Source organism: Panulirus ornatus, chromosome 59, assembly GCF_036320965.1.
Source record: "Panulirus ornatus isolate Po-2019 chromosome 59, ASM3632096v1, whole genome shotgun sequence".
In the NCBI taxonomy this organism is placed as follows: domain Eukaryota; kingdom Metazoa; phylum Arthropoda; class Malacostraca; order Decapoda; family Palinuridae; genus Panulirus; species Panulirus ornatus.
In genome coordinates, this window is record NC_092282.1 from 19,352,775 (window position 1) to 19,360,492 (window position 7,718).

Consider the following 7,718-nt stretch of genomic DNA (forward strand, 5'->3'; position numbering starts at 1 on the left):
ATTCGGGTGAGAAACTGCAGAACTTGGTGTCTGAGTTTAGTAAAGTGTTTGAAAGAAAAAAGTTGAGAGTAAATATGAAGAAGAGCAAGGTTATTAGGTTTAGTAAGGTTGAGGGACAAGTTAATTGGGAGATAAGTTTGATTGAAGAAAAACTGAAGGAAGTGAAGGGTTTTAGATATTCGGGAGTGGACTTAGCAGCGGATGGAACCATGGAAGCGGAAGTGAGTCACAGAGTGGGGGAGAGGGAACGAAGGTTCTGGGAGTGTTGAAAAATGTGTGAAAGGCGAGAGCACTATCTCGAAAAGCAAAACTGGGTATGTTTGAAGGAACAGTTGTTCCAACAATGTTATATGGTTGCGAGGCATGGGCTATAGATAGGGTTGTGCGGAGGAGGGTGGATGTGTTGGAAATGAGATGTTTCAGGACAATATGTGGTGTGAGGTGGTTTGATCGAGTGAGTAATGAAAGGGTAAGAGAGATGTGTGATAATAAAAAGAGTGTGGTTGAGAGAGCAGAAGACGGTGTTGAAATGTTTTGGTCACATGGAGTGAATGAGTGAGGAAAGATTGACAAAGAGGATACATGTGTCAGATGTGGAGGGAAGAAGTGGGAGACCAAATTGAAGATGGAGGGAAGGAGTAAAAAAGATTTTGAGCGACCGGGTCCTGAACATACCGGAGGGCGTGCAAGGAATTGAGTAAATTGGAACGATGTGGTATATAGGGGTTGACGTGCTGTCAATTGATTGAGCCAATTGAACTAAGGCATGTCAAGCCTCTGGGGTAAACCTGTGGGGCATTAATGTGGAAAGGGAGCTGTGGTTTCGGTGCATTACACATGACAGCTAGAGACTGATTGTGAACGAATGTGGCCATTTTGTCTGTTCCTGGCGCTGCCTCGCTGGATGGGATGGGGGGGTAGTGCTATTGCGTGTGTGGCGGGGTGACGACGGCAATGGATGGAGGCAGCAAGTATGGATGTGTAAATGTGTGTATATGTATATGTCTGTGTATGTATATGTGTGTATATGTGTGTGTATGTATATGTATGTATACGTTGTAATGTATATGTATGTATATGTCTGTGTATGTATATGTATTTGTACGTTGTAATGTATATGTATGTATATGTCTGTGTATGTATATGTATGTATACATTGTAATGTATATGTATGTATATGTCTGTGTATGTATATGTATGTATACGTTGTAATGTATATGTATGTATATGTCTGCGTATGTATATGTATGTATACGTTGTAATGTATATGTATGCATATGTCTGTGTATGTATATGTATGTATGTGTTGTAATGTATATGTATGTATATGTGCGTATGTAAAAGTTTATGCATATACGTGGGTGGGTTGCGCTACCTCGCTAACGCGGGAGACGGTGGCTAAGTATGATAAATAATGAATCATGATATATGTATTATGATATATATATATATATATATATATATATATATATATATTACAAACCTCCAACAGCCAGGATTGAACCCGGGACCCCTGTGCAACAGGCGGGAATGCTACCGCTAGGCCAGGCCCATATCCTAGCGGTAGCATTCCCGCCTGCTGCACAGGGGTCCCGGGTTCGATCCTGTATGTTGGAGGTTTGTATGTTCTGTGAAGGTACCCGTTCCTATGCACTTTGTTCGTGTATATATATATATATATATATATATATATATATATATATATATATATATATATATATATATATATAAAGATGATTATCTAGATAAAATGTATGCTTTATTAGAGAATAGAACATATTCTCTTAGAAGTGATTCCACAGGAACAGTGAATAGCACGTTTGATAAGATAATAAAAAAGTATATATATATATATATATATATATATATATATATATATATATATATATATATATATATATATATATATATATATATATATATATTTTAAACTATTCGCCATTTCCCGCGTTAGCGAGGTAGCGTTAAGAACAGAGGACTGGGCCTTTTTTGGAATATCCTCACCTGGCCCCACTCTGTTCCTTCTTTTGGAAAATTAAAAAAAAACGAGAGGGGAGGATTTCCAGCCCCCTGCTCCCTCCCCTTTTAGTCGCCTTCTACGACACGCAGGGAATACGAGGGAAGTATTCTTAATCCCTTATTCCCAGGGATAATATATATATATATATATATATATATATATATATATATATATATATATATATATATATATATATATATATATATATATATATATATATATATATATATATATATATATATATGCAAGAAGTACGCAAGTAACGAATGTACAAATGATGTAGGTAAAGCCACAAGGAAACGGAAAATAGGAAGTGTTAAGCGCTTTCGTATATCACCAACACTGCTCCTCTAAATTGTCCAACTCATTTCAAGAATGTTCTTATTGATTTACCACAGGACAGGAATCATCCTGTCACTATAGCTGAGATGTGGAATGCCGTAGTGATTTTGAATAAAGATGATTATCTAGATAAAATGTATGCTTTACTAGAGAATAGAACATATTCTCTTAGAAGTGATTCCACAGAAACAGTGAATAGCACGTCTGATAAGATAATGAAAAAGTTGCAATTATGAAATCAGAAATGTTCGTGTTTGAGTCCTTCCCTTGCCTACATATATGGTTGTATTCAGACTCATAAACCGGGAAACCCTATAAGACCCATAGTTTCTTCAGTGGCATTTGCTACATATAGACTTTCACAATCGCTTGTCAGTATTCTCGGTCGTCATCGCCATAATATCTTGTTCTCATATCAAAAACAATATTGATCTAATAGACAAACTCAGTAATGTCCAGCTTGATCATGGATGTGATTATATCTGGCGGAGGAATTAATGATACTGTGCGTTCAAGACTGTAAGTTTCAGTTGACTTACAGTTGGGTATGAGGATGGAACATCCTCTCTCAGCTCTCTAAAGTAATTCATATATGGAATGTTTTGAGAGTAAGATATTATACCAAGTATCATCAAATGGTACAGGTATTGATGATGGTCTTTGTTGGTGGCCTGTTGATAATGATGAAAACTTATTTCTTACCAATTTGGTATTGTTTGGTAGACTCAATAAAGTTTACTCTTAAGACGTATACAGACAATATTGTGAACACACACTTATTAGTATTATCCTACTTTGAGAAATTGCTTAATGTTCCTGTTTTGTAAAAAGCTTTTGATTTCAATACAGTTTTCAGTAATAATAATACGCTTAGGGAAATTATCAGACATTCTGTAACTTCTCTAAAGGCTTGTGTACAATATCCCCTGTAAAGAGTGTGATCAGTTTTAAACTGGTAAGAACCTTAATATCCAGCTTGAGAAATATGAAATTAGTTTGGTAATGGTTAAGAATCTAAAGCAATGTTTGTGCACCTCAAACACTTTGATCATCAAACTACCTGGCGCAGTGTTAAGACTATCTCATACAATACCTCGGTAATGCATAGAAATATTGTTGAATCGTGTCTTACCAAACGTAGATGAATGAAAATGTTGGCTTATATAGATTTGTTAACTAAATAAGTGAAAGAAATTGTAATTATGTTTCTCAGAAAATAGGTTAACCTGAGAGAGGTGAGGTCATAGAGGGTGACCTGTGCCCTAATTCCATCATCTGTCTTTTAATTCGTGTACATATTCATACTTGCTCGCTTCTATCCATCTTCGACGCCACCCTCTCCCACAGGAAACAGCATCGTCACCCCATGTGTCAGCGAGGTAGCGCCAGGAAGCATACGAAGAAAGGCCACAACTGCTCATATACATACTCTAGCTGTCATGTGTAATGCACCGAAACCACATCTCCCTATCCACATCCAGACCCCATAGGCCTTTCCATGACTTACCCTAGACACTTCACAAGCCCTGGTTCAATCCAGCGACAGCACGTCGACCCCAGTACACGACATCGTCCCATATAGTCTGTACCGTGCACCCCTTTCACCCTCCTGCATGTTCAGGCCCCGATCACTCAAAATCTTTTTCATTCCATCCTTCCACCTCCAATTTGGTCTCCCGCTTCTCCTTGTCCCCTCTACCTCTGATAGATATATCTTCTTCGTCAACCTTTCCTCACTCATTCTCTTCATATTCCAAAACCATTTCAACACACCCTCTTCTGCTCCCCCACCCACATTCTTTTCATTACCATACATCACATTTACCCTTTCATTACTACTCGATCAAACCACCTCACACCACATGTTGCCCTCAAACATTTCATTTCCAACACATTCACCCTCCTCCACAAAACCCATGCCTCAAAACCATATGATATTGTTGGAACTACTATTCCTTCAAACATACCCAGTTTTGCTCGCCGAGATAACGTTCTCTCTTTCAATACATCCTCCATCACTCCTAGAACCTTCGCTCCCTCCCCCACCGTGTGACTCACTTCCTCTTCCATAGTTTCATTCGCTGCCAAGTTCATTCCCACATCTCTGAAAAGCTTCACTTCCTCCAATCTATCTCTATCTAAACTTGCATTCCAATAACTTTTCCCTCAACTCTGCTGAACTTAATAAATTCGCTTTATTCACCTCTACTTTCAACTTTCTCCCTTTACACAGCCACCACTTGTATAATCGGCAGACAACAAATGACGCACTTCCAAGCCCTCTCACCCCCAGCAGACTGCATACTTACCCCTCTCTCCAAAACTCTTGCATCCACCTCCCTAACCACCCCATCCATAAACAAATAACCATGGAGACATCACACACCTCTGCCGCAGACCGATCTTCACTGAGAACTAATCGCTCTCTACTCTTCCTACACGTACACATGCCTTATACCCTTGATAGAACTTCTCACTGGTTCTAGCATACCTCTCACACCACATATTCATAAGACCTTCCACAAAGTATCTCTATCATATGCCTTCTCCAGATTCATAAATGCCACATACAAATCCATCTGTTTTTTCTTATTATTTCTCACACAAACACCTGATCCACACATTCTCTGCCACTTTTGAAACCACACTGCTCCTCCCTAATCTGATGCTCTGTACAAGCCTTCACCCTCTCAATCTATACCCTCCCATATGATTTACCAGGTATACTCAACAAACCTATGCCCCTGTAGTTTGAATATTCACATTGATTCCCCTTTGCCTTTATACGATGGCACTGCACGTACATTCCTCCAATCCTCACACACATTTTTTCACCTTGATTCATATTTACATTGAATACCCTTACCAACCAATCAACAACACAGCCACTCCCTTTCCTAATGAATAAAACTGCAATACCATTCAATCCCTGCCACTTTGCCAATATCATCTTTCGCAAGTCTTTCAACACCTCTTCTCTTTTCACCAAACCACTCTCTCTGACTCTCTCACTTCGCATACCACCCCAACCTAAAGACCCTACATCTACCACTCTATCATCAAGAATATTCAACAACCTTTCAAGATACTCATTCCATCTCCTCCTCATTCCATCATTACCTGTTATCACATCCCCTTGCCTCCTTCACTGATGTTCCTATTTACGCACTTTATCTCTCTCCTTCCAAAACATCTTTTTATTTTCCGTTTAGTATTATGATACTCTCTCACCCTAACTGTCATTTGCCCTCTTTTTGAGGCCCTGCACCTTCCTCTTAACCTCTTGCCGCTTTCTTTTATATATTGTAAGCACCGCCCAAACACTTCTCTTTTCTCTTTCACTATCAACTTTACTTCTTCATCCCACCACTCACCACCCTTTTTAATCTCCCCGCATGCCACATGCATCTCTTGCACACGCCATAACTGCTTCCCTAAATACATCCCATTCCTCACACACTCCCCTTGCGTCATTTGTTCTCACCTTTTGCCATTCTACTATATCTCTCCTGGTACTTCCTCAAACAAGTCTCTTGTCCAGGTTCACATACTCCTGCCACTCTCTTCTCCCCGACATTGTCTCCTCTTTTTCGAAAACCTCTACAAATCGTCACCCACTCCTCCACAAAATAGTGATCAGACAACCCACCAGCCGACCCTCTCAGTACATTTACATCCAAAAGTCTCTCTATTGCACGCCTATCAATAAATGTGTAAACTAATAATGCCCGTTGACCATCTCTCCTACTCACATACGTATACTTGAGTATATCTCTCTTTTTGAATCAGGTATTCCCAATCACCAGTCTTTTTTTTTAGCACAAAACCCCACAAGCTCTTCACCATTTATATTCATAACACTGAATAGCCCGTGCGCACCAATTATACCCACAGCTGCTATATTACTCACCCTCTCATTTAAATCACCTATCACTAATACCCGGTCTCGTGCACCAAAACTGCTGACACACTCACTCAGCTGCTACCAAAACACTTGCCTCTCATTATCTTTCTTCTCATGACTAGGTGCATAAGCACCAATAATCATCCACCTCTCACCATCCAGTCTCAACTTTACCACATCAATCTAGAATTTACTCTTACACTCTATCACACATTCCCACAACTCCTGCTTCCTGAAAAGTGCTACTCCTTCCTTAGGTCTTGTCCTCTCGCCAATCCCTGACTTTACTCCCAAGGCATTTCAAAACCAATCTCCTCCTTTACCCTTGAATTTCGTTTCACTCAAAGCCAGAATATCCAGATTTCTTTCCTCAAACATACTACCTATTTCTCCTCACTTCTCACCTTGGTTACATCCATACACATTCAGACACCCCAGTCTGAGCCTTCGAGGAGGCAGAGCACTCCCCGCGTGGCTCCTTCCTCTGTCTCCTCTTTTAGAATTTGAAATACAAATAGGGGAAGGTTCCAGACCCCCTCGCCCCACCCGCTCCCCTCCCCTTTAGGCACCATCTACGACACAGAATCTTTTTCTGCCTTATCCAGTCAGTGAAACAGACAAGGCTTAACAACAGCAAGTGATTTATTAATTCACATTAATACTTGCAGTACTTTTTTTCTTTTTTTTTAAGTGGGGGGGGGGGCAATTCATTTATTACTAGAATACTTCCCACGTATTCCCTGCGTGTCGTAGAAGGCAACTAAAAGGGGAGGGAGCGGGGGGCTGGAAATCCCCCACTCTCTTTTTTTTTTCCCAAAAAAGAAGGAACAGAGAAGGGGGCCAGGTGAGAATATTCCCTCGAAGGCCCAGTCCTCTGTTCTTAACGCTACCTCGCTAATGCGGAAAATGGCGAATAGTATGAAAGAAAGAATTACTAGAGAGTACACTGGTTGTTCTATAGGAATAAATTTTCTAATCTGATCTTCTGTTAATCTTGTTTTGTTTTGAGTAATGATTATTTCACATTTTTGTCCACTGATTTCGCAGAGCAGGGAACGCGTTAAAGGACGTGCCGAATATCATGCTTATCACTTGTTCTTTTCGAATAAGTGGGTCAGTTGCAGTGTTGTCCGTGGTGTCTGGCTCTCACAAGAAGGACAGGAATGGTCGTGTGTCAAGGGCAAGTTGGAGGTGCAGGTAGCGTAATGCCTCACGGAAAATCCCCGGAGGAATGAGGTTAGCAGAGGAGGCCAGTCTGGACGTGACGGGAAGAGGATCGCACATCACCCGAGGAACTGTGTCAGGCACATTACTGTGGCTGCGGTTGTTGGCTGGATGTTGATTTAGGATTATCTTTATTAGGATGTTTCATTGAGAAAATCCTGAATTCTGTATTCATGTGGTTATCCGTTCCAGGCCAAATGTTCTCCACCAACTTGTGTACCACATGAG